Source organism: Astatotilapia calliptera, chromosome 3, assembly GCF_964374335.1.
Source record: "Astatotilapia calliptera chromosome 3, fAstCal68.1, whole genome shotgun sequence".
NCBI lineage: Eukaryota > Metazoa > Chordata > Actinopteri > Cichliformes > Cichlidae > Astatotilapia > Astatotilapia calliptera.
In genome coordinates this window covers 5,665,645-5,689,046 of record NC_137424.1, presented here as the reverse complement: position 1 = coordinate 5,689,046, position 23,402 = coordinate 5,665,645, and the positions used below count along the sequence as shown (strand labels likewise).

General features: G+C 42.2%; 2 protein-coding genes and 1 long non-coding RNA gene across 6 annotated transcripts in view; 1 reads left to right on the top strand and 2 right to left on the bottom strand.

The window, feature by feature from the left end:
* LOC113017660 (ribonuclease inhibitor-like) overlaps nt 1-23,402 on the bottom strand; it is a 188,460-nt gene that overhangs the window by 436 nt on the left and 164,622 nt on the right. The window contains exons 2-4 of one of the 4 annotated variants that reach the window (XR_013905629.1): nt 615-4,545; nt 463-523; nt 96-352 (exon numbers count right to left, since the gene is read on the bottom strand). The gene's annotated coding sequence lies outside the window, so the exon portion shown is untranslated. Of the gene's footprint in view, nt 1-95; nt 4,546-23,402 lie in introns of those variants that run through there. The other 3 variants (XR_013905628.1, XR_013905626.1, XR_013905627.1) reach the window with 3 other exon arrangements.
* LOC145424239 (uncharacterized) overlaps nt 1-23,402 on the bottom strand; it is a 382,435-nt gene that overhangs the window by 251,266 nt on the left and 107,767 nt on the right. The gene's annotated exons all lie outside the window — the stretch shown is intronic.
* Nucleotides 4,411-4,799, top strand: LOC145425110 (uncharacterized). Its single transcript, XR_013905776.1, has 2 exons — nt 4,411-4,624; nt 4,728-4,799. It is a non-coding gene; the product is annotated as an uncharacterized LOC145425110 (long non-coding RNA).

Below are 23,402 nucleotides of genomic sequence, written 5' to 3'. Positions count from 1 at the left end.
TGTGAGGTAATCAGTGCACAACATCACTTTGTATTTCAGGCTGTTTTTATATAGAACTTCAGCACCAATGTAAAAGTTCTGGTTTTAGGAAGATGTAGAACATTTTCAGGAAGGATGCCGTCTGCAAGCAGAGCTGCTTGAACCTCAGCGCTGAGGTCCAGACTACTTCCTGTGAAGCCACGTGATGTAAATCTGCTGCTGTAACTTCACAGTTTACTGAAGCTAAATGCAACGTTACCATATAATCTGTTTTCAACAAAGGTTTCACTCCGTCCGGTGTTGATGGAATGATTCAGGCCGTACTCGTCAGGCTTCCCGTCGACCACACGCATTTCAGTCACAAACCCCGTGACTGACAACAAGGGAAACAGCAGAAGAAAAGATGTGAAAAATACTGGATGATGATGATGGAGGATTAACCGCGGTGGCTAAACTGTTTCCTGTCTTTGTGGGCGTACTCACAGGGAAGTTTCCAGGCACGTCAGTCTTGGTGGCTAAAGTCTCCATTTTCCAACATGTATCGCTACAGGTGCAAAGACACAACATTAATCATCAGTGTAAATATTTTAATGCTGTCCAAACGGTGTTTGCTTTGTCTGTCCTCTCGCGCTCACAGAGGAAACGAGGACGCCACCTTCAACCCATCTTCAGTTGGCTCAACCATGGCCGGACTTCCTGTTGGCTTTGTGACAGCAAACCACTTGAAATTAGAGCAAACTGCAGTCAAGCACCACTTACAGCAACCTGTGGACACGCAAATGGAAAGCACTGAGAATCATACAGAAGCATAAGAGCTGTTTATTGTAACACGTGTGTGTGTGTGTGTGTGTGTGTGTGTGTGTGTGTGTGTGTGTGTGTGCACATTAATAACACACTGATGTATGTTAGTTTGATTTATGCTATATCTGAGAAAACAACTGCAGAATTTTACATCAAAGTTTCCAAAGCTGATGTTTTGTTGTTCACTCTGTTTTATATTCATATAGTTTGTTGTTTTTAAATCAGTGGACAAAATAAATATTATCACACAAAATCCAGGGTGACACATAACCAAATAACCTAAATGGTGAAGTCATTATAGAAGTACATGTTGCAAAGGTCAGCCTCCTGTATAGACTGCTAAACTGTCTGGGGGGGCCCTGCCTGTCCTCGTTGGATAAGCTCCACCCCTTTTCCATAAGACGGAGACATTTGTATGAAAATAGATGGGCAGTAAAATAAAAAATAAAAAATATTATGGATGACTCTGTAAATCAAAGTCGGCCTGAGGCAGAAGCAGAAACCATGAGGAGCACAGCACCACTCCCAGAAGGGCACGAAGTGAAGCCATAGCTGCTGAAGAGTGAAGACGTGATGATGGAGGAGATCACAGATGAAGATCTGCTGCCTGCTGACTCTTTATATAGAAGAGTGAGACTATCTCCCCACCAGCAGCTGCACTTATACAAACCCCAGGTGCTGGGATGGCTTTGAACATGTGACATTTTCTGCAAACACATGGACAGTTTCACAACCACAAAGATTATTCCTGCAGCGGCAGAATCGTATCCACTGTGTGAGAGGTGAACGTCAGACAGTTCTTAGAAAATGTAGTTTCTCTTTAAGCTTTTAACGTCTCTTTTACCCCCATTTGTCTAAAACTACTTGACAGCCCTTCATGTCAGAGGTTTATTACCTGTGCAGGATGGAGCACATGGTCTCAGTCAGGCTGGACACGATCACTCCTACAGGAAGTAAATGTGATTTTATTTCACCTGTGAAATGATGAAAAACAGCAGAATAGCTCACGCTAACAAACGGGTGTTGAAATGTTTCATTTTCTGCTGTTTCACAGGTCAAAAAGGGCGTCGAAGCAAACTGAAGCTGAGCTGCTGCTGCTGTTGTAGTGCAGCATCTGCTGTGTGCTTCATCAGAGAACCTTCTGTACACAGCAGACAGAGGCTGCTGCCACTGAAGTCCATCTGCTAGAGAGCTTTAAACACTGGTTATTGAAGTGGCTTTGATGATACTGATACACAGTCTTTGCTGCTGTCACAGGACAGGGATCCACCAGGGAGTAGTTGTCAGGATAAAGAGCCTTCGCTTCTCTAAATATAAACTGGATACTTGTAGGAAACTTTGGGAAGCAGCATTTTTCCTCATATCGTCTAAACTGAAGTTAGCTCAGGTGCTTCTTCCATACTTGCTCTGCAGAAAGCCAAAGAGTTTGGAGCTCTGCAAACATTTGCAGCACAGCTGGATGTTTGTAACTTTGGTCACCTCTGTATCATCCCTCAGATTCTTTCTGCACAGCTTTGAAACCACGACAGCACGAGTGATGCTGAGGAGACGTCCAGTTTAAACAGACCTTTATTCCTGGAACACAAACACATGAAGTGATGCTGCTAAAGAAGAACATTTAATCGCACTAATGAATCAAGCATCTGTTTGTCTGTCAGTCTGTCAACAGTTCCTCTGATCGACTTCAGACTTGGTGGGTATTTTGTTTTTGCAGCGGTCAAAGTCGATCAGCGTGTTGCTTTGTCTGCTGTAAATCTGCCTGTACAAAGGGAAACATGCATGTTTTAGATGCAAACTCACAACATGGCTGCATTTTTGTGATTATGTGTATTTTATATTGATTTATTCTATTATGTTTTGTATATGAATCTTTACAAGTGTGTCGATACAAAGGCTTGATTAAAACAAAGGTCTCAGCTGTGCTGTTAGGGATGCTCTCATATTTGTTTCAAATGTAATAAATCAAAGGATTTCAGGCTTTTCATCCTTTTTATTTGTTTGGTTCTAACAGCAGCTGGATAAAAACATGCAGGTGATGAATATAATTGTGTGATATTATGAGCATTGTGAATAAAGAAAGAGCAGAGATAGTAAAAAGGAAACAGGTGATGGACGTGAGATTTTCAGAACAAAAGCTCCTCAGTGAGACGATCACCTGGACACAAGGTCAGGCAGCTGGGACTCATCCAGAGAGCAAAATGGAAAAGTGATCTGTGCAGAACATCACTGTTGATTGCAGTTATTTACATCAGACTTCTTCTCTGAGATAAGAGCAGCATTTGTGGGAAAGATGACAGTATTTCCAGGCTGGATGCTGTTTGCAGGGAGAACTGAATGAAAGTCTCCTGCACCTCAGCGCTGAGGTCCACACCTGTGAACACAGATGAGGTCAATCTGCTGCAGCACGTAGAGCTTTACTGATCAGCAGGTTCAAAGGATTCAGCAGAGCGTAGAGTCAGAGCTAAATGCCACATCACCATAGAGTTTGTTAACAACAGCTTTCTTTGCCCTTTGTCTCGATGGACTGAATCAGGGATACTCGTCATACTTCACCTCAACCACGTCACTGAGAGACCCCAGCCTGACACAGCAGCAGAGATGATGAAAGCAGAAACAGCAAACAGATGCTTCAGTTGTGTTTCTCTCTGTGTGTGCGCTCACGCCCACTTGTGTGTGTGAACTTTCCACGTACCTCAGCTTGTTTCTCCAACATGAGCCATCAGGGCTGAAAAACATCACTAACACATGAATTCTTTCTCTTTTTGTTATCACCTGTGATCATGTGTCTTATGTTTCTGTCATTCACCAGTTCTTGTATAGTTACGTGTAACTAGACTTCTGTGGGACGTAAATGATTGTTTTGTATGCAGATCTGTACAAAGGATGTAAACACTTGATTACAAAGGAGATCTCAGCTGTGTTGTTGTGGATGGACTTCAACGTATTTGTTAAAAAAGAGAATAAAGCAAAGTGTTTTAGCTGTTTGGGAGTTTTTGTTTGATTCCATTCAGTTTTATTTCTATGGAGTCAAATAATAAGAAAGGCTCTAGAACAGCCCTGAGTTTGTCCAGGTGACACTCCTCTGAAGAACAAAGACAAAGAGGAAGAAGGGGATTCGTTTTCAAGTCTTGTTTCTTTCAAAATAAAAGCTGAAATGTTTTGGAAGCATGATAATATTTCAGCCAGGATGCCGTCTCCAAGGAGACCTGCACCTCAGCGCTGAGCTCCACATCACGCCCTGTGAAAGCACAGATATAAATCTGCTGCAGTGAGAAGAACTTTACCCAACACAAGTGTAGAAGTAGACATTTGACTTTACCTACAACCTGTTAACAACAAAGCTTTCATTGCCTCTGCTGTTGATGTCATGTAGGACTAATCATACTTCACATCAGCCATGCACACGTCAGAGGATCTCCAGGCTTTCAGTAATAAAGCCAAGCAGATGATGTGAACATAGCAATAGTAAAACATGCATCATAATCAGCTGTATGTGTCGACTATGTGGCACCTCAGTCTTGTTGGCATGAAGAAAAGTTGTGTAACATGTAGCATAAGGGCTGCAAAGACATCATGTAGACAGCAGTCGTCTGTTAGTCGTAACGTATCTCCTGTTAAAGAGTTAAATGTGCGTTCTCCATCTCTGTCCTCTCACAGCTCGCCGTACACCAACTCCAGCTGTGGTAACCATGGCTGTGCCCATCAACACGCTGAAGCTGAGACGCCACCCGTCACTATGGCGACTCCAATAGGGTTACCTGTCAGCTGTGGACGCATGAAAGGAAAACAGCAGAAACACAGACATGTTTACTGGAACATTTCCTATTGACAGCTTTATGGAAAAGTGGGTTTAAACACTTTTCTATGTTTTATTTTGTTTATTTATGGATTTATTGTGAAAGGAATTTCAAAGTTTTAATTTGACCTTTCCCCTGTTTTTCATACAGACTGGAGACGAATGGATGGTGCTTTCTTTGTTTGTCTAAAGATAATGAATAAAACTCTACACACATCTTAAACCACCCTCCTTTCTATATATTTTGTTATATAAATGGAAAGTATATAAGACACAAACTGAGCTTATATGATACTAAGGACCCTGGAGGTCAGTCCACCTTTATAATTCAGCACAGCCTGGAGTCTCTTAGTCAAGCTTGTTTGTGTTTTCTGTGAGGAAGTTTTCAGCAGCAGCTCTTTTCTTGGATGTTGGTTCCCTTTGTTTCCATCCTCTGTTAAGATGTTTCAGTAATGTTGAGGTCTGGGGAGGCCAATCCATGGCTGACGTCCTGTGATGCTGCATTAGCAGTTTGTTCATAGTGAAAAATGAAGCCACTGCCAATCAGACATTTGCACAGTGGATCAACTTCTGATGGTACTGTCCTGAATTCCACACCTATAATATGTTTGCACATACTGATGAATATGTGCAGCTGATTTTCAGTCCAGTTCCTGTGTGACAGACGCCAGTCTTTCTGCCTGTGTCCTTCCTCAACAATAGAGCCATCCTTCCACTGAGACTGTTTCTGATGAGGCTTCACTGAGCAGTAGATGGATCCCTCAGCTCATCTAATCGTCCTGTTTCTAACACATGACTGTCAGAAACTGTTAATCTGCTGCAGCTCTTTAACTCCTCCACTTCTTTTTTTGTAATCTCTTAGTTTCCTCATCTTTTAAGGTGGCACTGCACACCAGATCCAAAGTCAACATGCTGTTATATAATGGAGTTGAACCTTGTGATATTATTCTGTTATTATATGTTACCTTATATATGTACATTAACATCTGTATGTAAATGTAGCCGAGAACCAACCTGAGCACTGCTGGGAAAATACAAAGGCAACCATCAAAGTGCTGTATTATCTTATTTATTCTGAATGTTGACTTAGATCCACACCACGATTTATGAAACTATAGAACTAAAATAACAACAATCGTCTGCTTCTTTAAAATTTCTTTCATTACATCAAACCAGTGAAAACTGAAAAAAACAAAGAGCTGTTAGCATGTTCAGACCAACTTTGAGACAGAGACTGTAAAGTTCTGCACTTTAAATCCTGCCTGTGTTCCTGCAAATGATTCACACTGAAAGTATCTTAGTTTAGTATTGAGTGAGCCACAAAGCAGCCTGATAGCTTTAAAACAGGAAAAGTAAATGAAATTGACAGTTTCAGTGTAGCTGGATCTATTATTGGGGGGTCATGGCCCCCGTAACCCTGCCTGGTCCTGAGGTCAAATCCACCATCTTTGTTTCAGAGCTTCATGTTCTCCCGTGTTTGTGTGCGTCCTCTCCGGTACTCCGGCTTCCTCCCACAGTCCAAACACATGCAGTTAGTGGGGTCAGGTTAGCTGTGAGTGGTTGTGTCTCTGTGTTATTCCACCTTAATAAATGACTTCCTGTTAGCATGAAGTGCTTCTGTAGGACTGATGTCATTTTCATGGTTGGATCATTTAAATGAAGCTGGACTCAGATGCAGTAAATAAGCTGATTGATCATTAATGAATAAAGCTGGTCAAACACATCACGTGGACACATGTGATTGTGTGTTGTAGTATTGATCCCAATGCTGGTATCAGTCCTGGATCAATAACACTGGATGGATGCGTTCAGCATGGAGCCCTGAGCTGTGTTACAGACAAACATGGAAACTGACAGGTCTGTGTCATTCACAGTCTGTAACACTTCTAAACAACAGAGGCTGACCCAAGTGCCTCAGAGCCAGGCACGCTCACATCACAGCTCTCTAAATAAGCCAGTTTCAAAATAAGAGCTGAAAGCTGTGTTTGCTTGTGTTAGCTTATTATTGTGGAGACTAACATTCAGTGATCATGTGTTCAGACTCATAATGATTACTCTCAGAAATCCTGATCTTTGTATTTACTGTGTGTTGGATCAATAACTGAGATTCATGGTATCACACAGCTGTGCTGCTGCTGATGTCAGCACATCTGGAACAATACGAGGTATCTGCTAGCAGACTGAGCAGGACGTGAGACCTGTGGACTGTTTAAAGCTGTCCCTCCACAGCTCACTCAGACCTGATCCACACCTCAGTGATATTCTCTGACTTCCTCAGTAGAGACAGAAACCATTCAGATCTGGGACCATCAGCTGACTGATGATGTCACACAGACTGTGTTTTTCAGGAACAGTGATTCTGATGTGAGCCTGCTAGCTGACAGCAGACCTGATGAAAGCACATGTTCACATCTGTGAGGACAGACTGGACTCTTTGACTGCACCTTGGTTCTCCTCAGAGGTCTGTACAGGAGCATGTCCACCCCCACTGAAGATCTCAGTCACTGTGAAACATAGAAAGCTGCTTGTGTGGCCTCTGCCTCACATGTAGATACAGCTACAGGTTTCTCTGTCAGTCAGACTGAAACAGTGTCCTGATGCTGCATCATTCAGCTCTGTGCCCCAGTCAGCATCACTGGGAGCTACCAGTGTTTCTGCCCTTTTCCTGTAACACTACACTCAGCACAGGCTCAGCTGGTATCCAGTGTTGGACTTTGGCTTCAGCTGCTGTGATAGATCCTCTAACATAGATCAGCTCTGCTACATGTTGTTAGATAAGTGCAGCTGCTGTCATGTCCTGATGTTTCTCTGGCTCAGCAGCTTCTCCATCAGAGGTTCACATGGAGCTGATCCAGTATCTCCAGTAACTGTGTTCTGTGCCTCACTGGTTCATCCTTCTGTCTGTGTGACGTCAGTCAGATGTTGAAGTTAAACTCTGTAATCTTCACTGTGTCACAGAGTTCAGTGAGTCCCGTTATTCACAGTATCAATCAGATCATCAGAGAACAGCTGATCAGCAATCAGTGGTGCCAACAGCGCCTCCTGTGGTGAGAGGATGCAATAATGCAATGTAGCATTTTTCCACTCAACACTTGCAGTCATGGAAACTGTCTGTTGGATCTGTGTGACGTTGCTTTCTTGGTTAGAGTTCCTCACAAATGTCCAGATGATTCTTCTAATGAGGCGTCGACCATGTTTGCAGCTCTTTGGAAGAAAACGTCGCCCTTTGCCATCCTTACTTTTCTTTGACTTCTTCAAATGCAGCTGAACTCCAGCTGGTATTTTCTTGGACTTTGCAGCTGTTTCTGGTCATCAGTTCATTCCTGCAAACCTCTGAAGCTGAACAACAATGATGCTGCATTGCTGGCTGATCCCAAAAGGTTGATTCTGTTCATCTGGACGTTTTCAGAAACGTTTGCTCACTGATCAGGTGACTTCTTCAGTCTCAGCTGACTGCAGCTTTACAAGCTTACAAACAGCACATTTGCACAATGACTGAAAGCAGCAGCACCTGATATATATGATACTAATATAATACATATACATATATAATCCATACTAATGATGAAGGAACTGAGCTCACAGTCCATTGTTCATTCAGTGAACTACTCAGTTTATTTTGGGCCTCAGAAATGCTCACTCTGTTTGTACATCACTGTCAGCAATAGACTCATTCTGCTGTGTGGACAGGAACACATGTGACATCACTTCCTGTTTGTTTGTGACTGAAGAAGTTTACAAGGAATCATTTAGAAGAGTTTCAAACATCAACTGATTGAATCCATGAATCTGAAAACGTGTTTGTGAGTGAAAGAGACAGACATGTACAGACTGAACTATCTGTTCAACAGTCAGAGTGTTTCTGTAACAGGAGACACTCTTTACACTCCACTCAGCACAGGGACACTGAGGCACCAGGACCGACTGTAAACCCAGGATAAAGAGTTTGAGTGAATGTGGTGTTGAAGGTGTGGAGGTGGATCAGAGTGTCAGAGGAGACTCTGTAGAAGGACAGAGTGCCAGCAGGACAGTCCACATACACTGCTGCTCTGTTAGAGACAGAGGAGGAGGAGGAGGAGGAGGAGATGAATGTTTTTATTCTATTGTGCCAGACATAACCAGGACCATCATCAGAGCAGATCAGACTCCAGGACTGATCATTGCATCCAAACACACAGTCATCACTGTCTCCTTTCCTTCTGATGCTTCTGTAACTCACTGATATAAAAACTCTTCCTCTCCACTCGACCTCCCAGTAACAGCGACCAGTCAGACCATTTCTACACAGCAGCTGATAAACATCAAATCTGTCTGGATGATCAGGATATGACTGAACCTCCTCCACACGTGTCACCTTCCTGTTGTTGTCAGACAGTTGGAGCTCTGTGTTCACTGTGTTTGTGTCGATTGTGAGTTGACAGGAATCTGATGGAGAGAACAAACACAATCCAGCTGCAGTTATTGATCCATCATCTGTTCATTGATTGACACTTTGATGATGACTCCTGACATGATGAAGATGGTTGAATGTGTGCTGCTTTGTTTTCATGAATCCCATTAAAAACACACTTACACTTCCTCAGACCTGGTCTCAACCATCGGACTCCAGCAGGCTCCACCCTGAAAGGAGGAGGGGGGTCAGAGCAGCACAGTCAGCATGCACACATGGACATTACATGGCTCTCACACACACACTGTTACACACTGAGCTCAAAGCTCGGCTCCACTGTTTTATTCAAAGAAATCTACATTTATTTATCAGCACATTTAAAAACAGCTTGAGCCAAAGTGCTGCACAGAGTAGAGAGAAAATAGGAAACATACACAGTAATGACTATAAAGACTGGTCAGGATTGAAAGCTACAGAGTACAAATGTGTTTCCAACCGGCTTTTAAAAATGTCCAGTGTTGGTGACGACCTGATGTGAAGGGCGACTGTTCCAGAGTTTGGCTGCAGCCATCGATAAAGCTCACCTCTGTTTTTACGTCTAGTTCTGGTCAGAAGCTGCTTATCTGCAGACCTGAGGGCTCCACTTGGATTCTTTTGTTAAAGAGAGATAAGATGCAGCCAATCCATTCACAGATTTAAAGACAACCAGATCTGGAAGTGGATTCTACCACGTACTGGTAACCAGTGGAAAAAGCTGGTGATGGGTCGTCTAGCACAGACCCACCGCTGGAACCAGACAATTGATGAGGGAGAGAACTGTGACAGCGCCGTTCCTTCACTTGACCTCAGTCGCTCTCGTCTGCTCCCTCGTAACACTGCTCTTTATTGAGCTTACATGAATATGCACAAGTTCATTATGACGTCTTACACAGGTATGAACAAAGAGTACCAGTCTGTGCATAGTGTGTGTGTGTGTGTGTGTGTGTGTGTGTGTGTCTGTGTGTGTGTGTGTTCCAGATGTGACCCTGTGACCCCAAAGCTGGTGCTAAGAGTCCAGCGGTCCCCCTAACAAAGGGCTCTTATACTTAACCAGACACAGAGCAGGTGTCCTCCTACACCAGGGGTCTCAAACTCGCGGCCCGCGGGCCAATTGCGGCCCGCAGGACGATAGTTTTTGGCCCCACCTTAATATGAAAATGTAATGTTAGTTTGATAATGTATGACACTTTACAGTGTTGTGGGCGGAGCTGAATTAACCCACCAATCAGGGTGGGATATGGATCTCAGGGGACACCAGCCGGGCTTGATGCAAGCAGGGAAACATTTCTCAATGAGTCAAAGTTCCAGCAGCGTTGCCCTGGAGTGTTTCTTTCTTTCTGTGCCTGGCTGGCTTCCTCCTTTCTATTGGGCAAACGCCGACATTCGCCCCAGCGTGCTGCGTTCACAACACTTCAAAAAAAGTTGTTTTTTTAAGTTGCTGCCCAGCGGGACATTATACGTATATAGATTTATACACACGTCAGTGGGATTTAAAGTTATTTTTCCACAGAGAGAGATCTCATATTAACTCTCACAGTGATGCGTAGGCGGCGGGATAAAAGAAAAGTCATGAACTCAATGCAGCCCAATTTAGTCTGCAGTCACATAGCGACACCTGTTCATCGGCAACAACAGTCCCCGGTAACCCGGACTAATTATAGGGTCGCACCGTAATTTGTGGCTCCATGTTTTTATTTGCATCACTGCGTTTGCATTGCAGCAAACATGAACATTACATATATTTCAATATAATGTAAAAGCAGTCAAAACAACTAACATCAGAAACAGCTGATGTTATTTGTTATATGTCACGGTGTCATTTCCGCTTCTTTCTCCTGTAACAACAGCCCGGCGCCGTGAGCAGTCGCCTTTTTTGCGCTCGCTATCCCTGCACTTTCTACCATCTGCAAACGCCACGGTGTTCGTGTCGTCATGAAAGACATGAACATCGAGCGTAAAAACAAAGGAGACTGCTACCGGCTTTTTATCTGCCGATCGCCGTGCTACGGTTGCAAGAAAAAGAAGCAGAAATGACGTTCTCTACGCGTTGAGACGTTCCCCGTCCGTCGGCTAAACGCTTGATTGAAACTTCAATGCGACAGTGACACCAAGTAGAATTATAAATGTCACATAGCCCCAAACATGTCTTTTTCAAAGCCTGCGGTGAAGAGAAAGGTTGGTGATGAGCACCGACAATTTCAGGAAAAGTGGGAAATGCAATATTTCTTTGTTGAGCACAGGGGCACCCCGACCTGTCTTATTTGCACAGAGAAAGTTGCGCTGCACAAGGAATACAATTTGAAACGTCATTACACAACTAGACATGCTGAGCTGGATGCAGAATACCAGGGAGACGAGAGAGCGAACCGGGTTGCCAGTCTTAAAACAGATCTACTGAGGCAGCAAGATTTCTCCAAGAAAGCAACCAAAGAGAATAATTTTTAGAGGAAATGGAGTCAGAATATGGGGATGTGCTCGACTTCACTGAGGTACGTTGGCTCAGCAGGGGAAATGTATTAAAGAGACTTTTTGAGTTGAGAGCAGAAGTGAAGCCTTCATGGAGAAGGATGGAGTTAGTGTTCCTGTGCTAACTGATCCCAAATGGCTCATGGACTCAGCTTTTCTTGTTGATATGACACATGAGCTTAATGTACTGAACAAGACGTTACAAGGCCAGGGGCAACTTGTCAGTGCTGCCTATGACAACGTGAGAGCATTCTCCACAAAACTGGCGCTCTGGAAAGCTCAGCTCTCTCAGACAAACCTTTGCCATTTCCCAGCATGCAAGGCACTCGTGGATGCAGGCACACCATTCAGTGCTGACGAGTATGTTGATGTCATTTTGATGCTACAGGAGGAATTTGATCACAGATTTGCTGACTTCAAGACACACAGAGCCAGCTTTCACATTTTTGCGGACCCCTTCTCCTTTGATGTGCAAGATGCCCCTTCTGTGCTTCAAATGGAGCTCATTGAGCTGCAGTGCAACTCTGAACTCAAAGCAAAGTTCAGGGAGGTGAGTGGAAAAGCAGACAAGCTTGGACAATTTTTGAGAGACTTGAGCCCTAGTTTCCCTCGGCTTTCCCGAATGTTCAAGTGGACCATGTGCCTTTTTGGTAGCACATACTTGTGCCAAAAGCTCTTCTCCACTTTGAACTTCAATAAGTCCAAGTACAGGTCCAGACTTACGGATGATCATCTTCAAGACATACTGAGGGTCGCAACTGCTTCCTCCCTCAGGCCAAATCTGGCTCGGCTATGCGAGAGGAAACGCTGCCAGGTCTCTAGCAGCAAGGAGTAGGCAAGAGAAGCCATGTTCAGAAGAACAGTTCATTTTCTACAGTGTTCCATTCATGTTCAGAAGAAGGTTATAGAACTGTTAATACAGACATTTCAATCTAAATACAGCAGATATAGAAGACTGAAAAAAACACACAAGTTCACTGACTAAAAATATCTTATTATTATTTTATTTATGTATTACAGATTGATTTATTTTCTTATTAATTCTTAATTTGTTTATTTATTTTTCATATTTTGTGTTAAAAAATAAAAATAAAGAGATTTGAGAAGATTGGAATTTTTTAACCATGTCTTTCTTGTGGAAAACCTAATGCGGCCCAGCCTCACCCAGACTCTGCCTGCAGCGGCCCCCAGCTAAATTGAGTTTGAGACCCCTGTCCTACACCATAAATCAGTAAGAGAGGGTACGACCTCTCTCATGGCCCCAAGTGGTGTGTGCATGCCAGACCACTCTGGAAGGCACACAGAGTCTTTACAGACTACTAAGGATCGAACCTCTATCATCATCCAATCGATTATAAAACTAAGCATGTATGAGTAAATATTTTTAAGCATATCCCATATGGAAAAGACTAAAAACTTATATGATGAAAGTCATACTCACGAAAGTGGCCACTTTCTCATTACTTTCATATATTGTTTTAGTAAGTATCGAAAACATACAAGTTTCATTATATAATTTTTCAAGGGATCTTATATCTGTTTTCACTCTTGTATGCTTTTCATACAAGTTTCACACAAGACAGATACAAACTTTATAAGATTTATATATCTTTTCCATATGGGAAATGACAATCAACAATATAAAGCTTACAGCTGGTTTTAATAACAACATTTATTTGTTTCTCAAATGAGAAAGAGCTATCGAGAAACACTCCTAAATCTTGAGTTCTTAACTTTTCCAGTGGGCCAAATTCAACATTATCTGCTAATGCTAAATAGGCTGCCGTTATTAACTAATGCTAATTGGATGTGAATTAGCATTATGCACTAATGCTAACACTTACTTTTTAACAATGTGAGTAGCTAATGCTAACACTATTTCCCTTAACTTTATAACAATGTGACCAGCTAATGCTAAGTAGGTTGCCGTTATTAGCTAATACTAATTTGAGGTGAATTAGCATTATCCGCTTATGCTAACAATGTTTTTTCTTACTTTTTAACAATATGAGTAGCTAATCTGAACATTTTTTTTTATTTAATTTTAACTTTTCCCCTGCGATGTGAAGAGGTAATGCTAAATAGCACGCCATTAGTGGCTAATTCTAATTTTAGATGAAAAAGCATTAAAAGCTAATGCTAATACCATATTTTCTTGATTTATATCAATATCAGTAGCTAATGCTAGGTATGTAGCCATCATTAGCTAATGCTAATTTAGGTGAATTAGCATCATCCGCTTATGCTAACAATGTTTTTTTTTTCTTTTTAACAATACGCCATTAGTGGCCAATTCTAATGTTAGATGAGAAAGCATTAACAGCTAATGCTCATACTGTTTGCTTTGTAGGAATGACAGCAGCTAATGATACGAAGTCTACCGTTGTTAACTAATGTTAATTTGATGTGAATTAGCATTATCCGATAATGGTAACTCTTTTCCCCTGCATTACAACGACGTCAGGAGTTAATGCTAAGTAGGCTGCCATTAGGGGCTAACTCTAATTAGGGGTGAACAATTATTAGCAGCTAATGCTAATACCGTTTTTTCTTTCCTTATAACAACTTGAGCAGCTAATGCTAATTTGATGTGAATTAGCATTATATTAGTGAGCAGTTATTGCTAAGTAGGCTACCATTAGCAGCTAAAGCTAATTTGAGGTGAATAAGCATTAGTAGCTAACGCTAATACCCTTTTCTCTTGTGTTATAATGATGTGAAACGTTAATATTGTTCTCAAACAACAGAATGAGAATGAAATATTGATTCTAACAGGGCCCATAAACAGTATTAGCTTAGCAGCATTAGCTTATCAGAGTTTTCATCATGGTCACATAAATCCTTAGCAGAGCAAAGTGGCCTACTTAGCAATAGCTGCTCAAGTTGTAGAAAGCAAGGGAAAACAGTAATAGCATTAGCTGCTAAATGTGCACTTGAGAACAAATTTATTGTTAATTCAGCTGTGAATGTAGAGTTTGTCATTATTTAAGCTTCCATTTCCAAATGTTAGCTGCTCCTGTCTGCCTCTTTGTCACAAACACAGACTGAAATGATTCACAGCCTTGTTTCATCCTTCTGTCACTGTGGACATACAGTATGGGAAACATACACATGGCTGACACTTTATTAGGTACACTGGTATCTATCTCAGGTACACCCCTGACCTAAATGTTCCTGCAACCAGACTCCTTGGAGACCCCTACATAAATATCCATGAACTATTCAGCTAGACTAGTGTGTCTGTCCCTGAAAATATTCCTGCATGTGTGATTGTTCATGTCTCATCTGCAGGAAACAAACAGGAAGTGAGTGAAGGACACAGGAAATGTTTCCAGCTCTTCCTCCTCTATCAGACATTCTCTCCATACCTGAGAGTGTCCAGTCTCCAGCCTGGATCCTTCAGTCCAGCCGACAGCAGCTTTATTCCTGAGGGACCTGGATGATTGTAGCTCAGGTCCAGCTGTCTCAGATGGGAGGGGTTGGAGCTCAGAGCTGAGGCCAGAGAAGTACAGCCTTCCTCTGTGATCAGACAGCCTGACAGACTGCAGACACACAAAACAACAATCAATCTGTCAACAATCGTTTTCTCTTTGTCACAATAACATCTATCCATCCATACATCCATTCAATGTAACTTTATTTATAAGTGACAATACCCAACAGACAACAACAGTCATCTGAAGCTGTTTAACAGTGTAAGGTAACCGCCTCCACTGTGAGCAGCACTTGGTGATGGTGGGAAGAAGAACTCCCTTTGACACAAAGATCCTCCCAGTGAAAACAGGCTCCAGGAGGAGCATCTACCATGACTGGTTGCAGGGTGAGGGGAAAGAGAAGAACATGAACATCAAGAATGCAGCGAGTGGTAAAATAATAATAATGGATTGGATTTATATAGCGCTTTTCAAGGCACCCAAAGCACTTTACAATGCCACTATTCAGTCACTCTCACATTCATACACTGGTGGAGGCAGCTACGGTTGTAGCCACAGCTGCCCTGGGGCAGACTGACAGAAGCGAGGCTGCCATATCACGCCATCGGCCCCTCTGGCCAACACCAGTAGGCAAGTAGGGTAAAGCCCAAGGACACAACGACCAGGACAGAGAGCCCAGGGATCGAACCGGTGACCTTCCGGTTACAGATGCGATTCCCAACCCCCTGAGCCACGGTCGCCCTAAATAAAGATTTGACCTCAGTGTGCTCAGTGTTCCTGTCTATTCCTAACATATTCCTAACACGATAGCTGCACTTTAGAGCTCTAAAACTGGAACTGACACATAAAAATACTGAGAACACAGACTAGCAGCCACTGCATGGCCTCGAGTACGTATGTGGTGCGTTCAAAGAGCATCAGCATAGACATGGTGGGTTCAACAATATAGGACATAACAATTTCTATGGCGAAAATACTATCAATGAATGAGCCATAACATTTTAGCCATGTAAACATGTTATCAGTGGGCTTTCCAACAACTTGCATTGATCATTAAAGGATAAAATACGTGAGTCGAGGTCACTACGAGCCATGCGAGGGTCAAACATGGCAGAGAACCTTCCAGCAGCATCTTGGTTTATAATCCGCCTTTGGATCATCAGTTTAGGAGATGAAGGATCCAAGTAAAATAACAAGTTAAAAAATATGCAGCTATGGTCACTCACATGGACATCCTCCACACATACATCATGTATATTTAAACCCAGGGAGAAAACAAGATCCAGTGTGTGACCCTTTGTATGTGTGGGGCCAGAAACATGCTGCCTAAAGTTAAAAGACTCAGTGACAGTGATGAGCTCAGCAGCAGTGTTACAGGATGCTTCATCAATATGACGGCTCAAATCTCCCAACCTTCTCCAATGAAATGATGGATGTCAGAAGGTCATTAAATTCAGTTAGAAAGACCCCATCAGGTAGAATAAAATACAATAACTGGTTTTTAGAGAACTGACCATCATCTGTGACTCAAATGCAGAAAAGGAGTCCAAGGTCATCAGACTGCATGTGAATCTGTCCTGGTAAACAACAGCGAGTCCTCCACCACGTCCTAAAAGACGCGGAGTTCAGATGACGGAGCAGCCAGCCGGGCAGATTTCATTCAAGTGGACATAATCAATGTTCCCTCTAAGCTGCGCATGGGCGCAATCCGCTGACACGCTCTCTGCACACAGAGTATCTGCATTGCGCACAAAAAGATATCTAACAGGCTGTGAGGCTCCTGAACTCTCTGCCCCCCTCTCACGGACAATAACCATATCCAACTTCTTAATAGCAATGAACTGGTCTGCATTGGTGCATCATATCTTTATTCTCTTCCCCCTCCTGCCCCCCCCTCCTTCTTAAATAGATAACTATCATATCTGATATCATATCTCACAGTACAATAATATTGAATGGGTTGCATTGTTGTACTTTGTCATGTTTCTCAGGTCTTTGTCTGATTTTCTACGAACATTACTTGTCATGTTCTCATGATGTTGCTAAGGATTGTCTTATTGCATTGGAGTCACACTGGGTTAAATATGTACACTTGGGTTTTAAGGGGTATTTATTATTTTCTTCTCTTTTTTTGGGTTGTATGGAAGCCCCAAACGCAATTTCATTGTTCTTGACAATGACAATAAATAAATAAATACTAAATACTAAATACTAACCTGAATTGAAATTAAAATAAATACGTTAACAATTCTGCTTTGCAGTGTTAGTCAGTGACTGGCTGCTCCAGTATTTAGAACGATGCCGCCTTATCCCATAGTCCAGCCAATGATTCACATTCGTATATACGCAGCTAATCAACGTCGCTGACGGGCTATGACAGCGTCCTCATGTGCCGACACCGGTGTTTTGGTTGATGTAGAGTGAAGCCACGTTAATGACAACGTGATCCAGTGATCCAAGGGACCGCTCAGGGAGTTTGTGTGTTCGCTCAGACACATGAAACATTAGAGGGAACATTGGACATAATTCTTATTTTGCTGCCACGTCTCAGTCAGACACATGAAATCTAGAGACTCTTTAATAAAGAGATCGCTTAGAATAAATGATTTGTTTGTTATGGAGCGAACGTTAAGCGGGGCCAACCGAGTTGATGACGGTCGATCTGCAAAATCAACAGCTGACTGCAGCGGCACTTGAAATAAAGACAATGCAGACCTGTGGACCTGCTGGGCAGGGCAGCGACTCCAGAGCTGGGGGAAGCAATGATCGATGAGCAGACATAGCTGTTATCAATAAAAACAGTGAACGTTTGACGGACACACCGTGAGAAAAACTGCTTCTGAGCCACAGAGCCCAGGTCCCAGTCACCGGCGTAACATATTAACTAAATGTCAGGAGAGGAAGTGGACGCAGGCACCAGGATTCTCCCCACAGCCAAGAAGCTAGCCTCTGGTAGCTTCTCAGTTTCACCTGGACGTCGGCCCTCGTTCCCCTTTTCCATCTCTTGAGGGTGAAAGTCCTGCGGGTTGTGAAGAGTAGCACACCAGGGGAGGAAGAGTTTTTCTGTTCAGCTGTTACAGTAGCTCTCCACTGAATCTTTGATGTTAAACCCTTTAAGACCTACCATAGAACCAAGTCTGCCAGAGCTTATCTTTAGATTTTTACATGCTGTAGTGCAGACCTTCCCAAACTGTGGTGCCCGCCCCCTAGGGGGGGCGCAGAGCCATGGCAGGGGGGGCGCGGTATGAAAAGGGAGGGGAACAAAACGCTTGAACACTGCTAGCACGGCGCCCACAGAAACGCAAAGCAGGAGATGAAGCATCGCTGAATATGTTTCCAAACCAACTTCATTCTAAGCCAAAGACTAGAAAATATGGTGAAGCAAATCTGCCCTTTGGCTTCACCTGCACAGGTGCTGAGGTAGGTCCCTGCGTCGGGAGCAGCGCTGGGCTCTTCCAATCATGGACAAACAGGATCCCACATTCTTAATTTTTAGTTCACAAACACTTGTTGTAGTGACTAACTACTCCTGACATTTTGGAGATGTTTGCTCTTTATAGAGTAAAGTTACAGCGGGATACAAATAACATCAGGCTGATCCTGCCACGATTTGTTCCCTCGATTCAAATCACAGACAAACAGGATCCCACAGCTGTTTATGTTTTTGAACCCATTTTGCACAGAGAGGCATTTTTTGAAAATGACAGCAATGTTGATTAGTATTACAGAAGAAGAAAAAACAACTACCCGTGACGCCTTTGTAAATGGAGGGACAGTAACTGCGTGTGAAACCTGCAGATACTCAGAGTAACAGTATTTTGTCTCTGTCTGCCATTCTGCAATTCATCTCACATAAACAATAACGTGACGTGAAAAAAGGCGCAACCTTTGACGTTGCCAGATGAACTCTGTATTCCTCGTCCGCAAAAAAGGAGTTTTAAAAAAATCTCAGTTTTTGGTGATTTGAAACACTGTTTGGATGAAACAGCTGCGTTTTCAAAAATATCCGTGTAGGTGCGGACGTAGCGTAAAAGATTTAGTAGTTTATTTTCTTACTACCTGTAATTTATTGCAGGTTACTTGTATTTGCTTAATTGTTTACTAAATGTTTGAGGTGTGAAATAAACCGCAATGGAGCAAAATATGGGCGTGTGTGGTTGGAGGATGTGTTAGTGCGTGTGCGTGCTGTTCACGCGCCGGGGGGGAGGCGAACGTTTTTCGTGTAAAACAAAGGGGGGCCCAGCAAAAAAAGTTTGGGAACCACTGCTGTAGTGCCATTTTGGGGAGCAGTTCAAGTTGCTATACATCAATACAACTGTTATAGCCCAAATTTTAATAATATGTATGCATTCAGTCCATAGTAACTACATATACATATATACATATACAGCAAAAAGTGCAATAAACTAGAACAAATTGAAAATTGTTTTGTTTTGTATTTTTACATATATTTGTAGTTAGAGAAATTTAAGAGGTTTATCCCTCAAAACGGAAGAACTAAAAAAGTTGCACAAAATAGTTTCCAACCACAGGAAATGTAATTTGAGTGTATCCATAGTTGTATTTTTGAGATACACCAAATTGTATATACTGCATGAAAAACTAAAATAAATACTACCATGTGAATTTGCAAGAAAAACTTCAGTGCATCAAAATAAACTATTTCCAACTGTGTAATTTGAGTTCTAAGCCTCCCAGAAACTATACTGAAAGGGTAAACTCAAACATGACTTTTAAAAACACCAGTGTAGGCTTCAAGGTAAAAAAACCAAACAAACAAACAACTAGAATTTTCGCAAAAACGACATCACTTCAGGTTTCGGGCAGGTAATGGCGGACATACGATAGTTTGGGCTGACATCTATTCCAACGTAGGAAGTGCTATGAACATCTGATCGGATTGGCAAAGCGTGTTTCTGGAATATTACTTTTTTGTTGCTGCAAGTGCTTTTCATGCAACTTTTGCAAAGCTATGTGTGGAAGGAAACGGTGACCTAGGATAAGCTGGATACATAAGATGTAAGTACAACTCCGGTTTCACATGCAAAAATAAAAATTATTGCACTAGCTTGTGTGGTTGCCGATCTACAGGCATTTAAAAATAGTTACGCAAAACTGAGCGTTCCCACTCTGACCGGCCTTAAAGGGTTAACAGTATCTCCCAATCATAATTTAAAGCAGCAGAAATTAAGTCAGAACTCAAAAGAGCAAAAATGACATTACAAAAAATGATTGACGACAGTGAAAAACTACATTGTTGCCTCCAGCAAGCTGCAGGGGCGGCAAAGCCAAACACAGGCGCCATCTTGTTTGACAGAAGAACGTAGCACACAGCAGCTACAAGCATAGAGTGCACCACTATTGTTCAAATGGAAGAAATAGAAAACACTCAATAAATCCTTCCACAGCTGAAACTAATGTAGACAATGTCAGGGGAGGAAGTCAAACTGAACTTATGACACCAAGCACGATAACTACCAAAATAATGCAGGAAAAGTAAACTAAGAAACCCTAAAGCAACTAAACAGAGCAGCTAGCAATAAACAAGAAGTGTAAACTATAAAAACATAGAAGCTAAATGCTAACATGGCTAACACTATCATCACTGTATGTAGCCCGACTCTTCTCACAGCAACATACAACTGTCATGGCTAGACATCTCACTGATTGGCTGATGTTAGCTTGTGAAAATATAACGTCCCAGCAGTACTAGCTGTTTTATATACTGTTTAAAATAAGCGAAATGTGCTTATAATGTGTAAATAAAGGCTGAAGCAGCTAGCACTGTTAGCATCAGCACCAAGCCCTGTTACATTTGTACACTGTTAGAGCAATGGCTCCAATCTACAGCCTTTAAAATAATGATTAAAATGCTGTGATTGCAGCCATTCCCCAACTCTCTGTGAATGGTTCTCATGGCTATTGATCAGTGGGCTTTGATCAGTGGGCTTTGATCAGTGGGCTTTGATCAATGGTCATGAGAATTTGCATAATTATGATTAAGGAACTGACCTCCCAGCCCATTGTTCCTTCAGTGGGCTGGTTTCAGTCATTATGCAAATGTACTGTTTATAAGATTGAAACCTGCAGTCAGCCGAGATTGAAGAAGTCACCTGGATGATGATGAAACATTTCTCCCACAAAACGCTACGTCCAGATGAACAGAATCAACTTTTGGAGATTTACTTACCTGGATGATTATTGGTTATTGGTAACTTTATTGTCCCTAATGGGAAATTGATTTGCAGTATGTCCGTACAAACAAACAAACAGGCAACCAACACATCACATACACACTCCAAAATAATATAATATAATATAAGCCTGAGAAAACAACCTAGATTTTTCATCAAAAAAGTACAATGTGCAATGGCAACAACACATATGGTTCAGTGTTATTAACTATGATAATAGCAGTAGGTACAAAAGACAATCTATGTCTCTTTGTCTTCACTGCAGGCACTTTATAATGACGACCTGATGGAAGCAGTTGAAAATCATTAAAGAGAGGATGATCTGAACACAACATGACAGAGGTCGCCTTCCTCAGCACCTGCCTGTTATAAAAGTCCACAAGCTGGACCTGAGACCTCCCTGAAATCTTACCAGCCACTTTAACCAGGTTGTTAAGTCTGGTCTTATTATTCAGAGACATATTACCGTACCAAGCAATGATACAGAAAGTTAAAACAGATTCAATAAAACTTTTATAAAAAACGAGTCATCATTGCAGATGAAACATTGAAACCTCTCAACCTCCTTAAAAAGTCTTTGTTGAACCTTTTTCACTGTAGCAGCAAGATGTGACTCAAAGCACAGAGCTTTATCAAGAACAACCCCCAAATACTTATAACTGTCCACCAGTTCAATGGCTGCACATTTACCACTGTTAGCGCAGGATGAGGGGATGTCTCCCTGAAGTCAATAACCATGTCCTTGGTTTTCAAGGTGCTGATCATTAAGAAGGACTGATCACACCACGAAACAAACTCATCCACAACAGGCCCATGGGAATCCTCTTCACCATGAAGGAGGCTTACAATGACTGTGTCATCTGCGTATTTAATGAAATGCCTGTTGGCCTGTGTACTGCGACAGTCATTAGTGTACAAAATATACAGTAGAGGAGAGAGACAACAACCTTGCGGTGAGCCAGTGGAAGAGTTCAGCTGTTTGGAAAAACAGCCGTTCACTCTCACACACTGAGATCTGTCAGTTAAAAAGTTTAAAACCCAACCAACGAGATTAAGATCAAGTGTAAACTGGTTAAGAAGTTTATCAGCTAAAAGATGTGGCTGGATAGTATTAAAAGCTGAAGAAAAATCAATAAATAAGAGCTGAGCATGAGCTTTGGCGCCATCAAGATGGCGATAAAGGAAGTTCAACAGAGTGACCACTGCATCATCAACACGTCTACGAGGCCTGTATGCAAATTGTAGAGGGTCTATAAGCTTCTCTACTTGCTAACTGAGAGTCTGAACTAAAACCAGGAAGACTTATCTTATTACAGTCACTGTAACAGTGACCAGTCATGTGTTTCATGCCTGCCCAGGCCACCCTTAAGTTATTGCTACCCATCTCCGCCTCTACCTTATCCTTGTATTTTACTTTGGCTTTTTTAATTTCTGATCTGATCTCCTTCCTAATTTCTCTAACTTTCAAGATATTCCATTCAATAAAAGCTTTTTTCCTTTCATGAATCAGCCTCATAAGACTTTTTGAAGACCATGGTTTGTTATTAGGAAAAAAATGGAGATGGTGTCAGTCGCATTCTTAGGATTCGCTTTAGGGTGGATGTAAACAATGGTGACGTTGATCTGTGGGAATTCCCTCGGCAGATAAAACGGCCTCAAAGACACAGAGAGGAGCTCAATGTCAGGCAGACACACTTGTCTACGAACGGTCACATTTTTACACCATTTCTGATTTATATACAAACACACTCCTCCTTGAGATTTCTGGGTAGCTCCGGGGTCTCGATCCAAACGTATGGGAAACCCGAAGCCATTTAGTTCCAGAGAACAATCAGGGTCAGAGTCCTTGAGCCAAGTCTCTGTGAATGCCATTAGACATGTATCCCTGTAGCCACGCAAGTGTGCGACATTCAAATGCAGTTCATCCAATTTACTCCTCAGAGACTGCACATTAGCCAGGATTATTGATGGTAAAGGAATGACTCCAAACAACCGTCAGGATTGCCAATAAAACCATGCGAAATAAAAAACCCATCTTCGTTAAAAGAAGTTCCACAAAACACAAGCCGATGCTATAGAATTTCCTCAGGCAAAAAAAATATATATATAAAGGAATAAAAGAATGAAATAAAATAAGTTAAAACACTGACACTGACAGAGAGAGACAACCTGCTGGTCGCCACAAGAGCAGCGCCCCTCTTTCTAGTCTAGTCTAGACTGAGAATGCATCAAGACCACTCACTCACCCTTCCCTCCTGCCTCTCAGCTGCTGAAACTCACAGTTTGTTACCACGGAAGAGTCA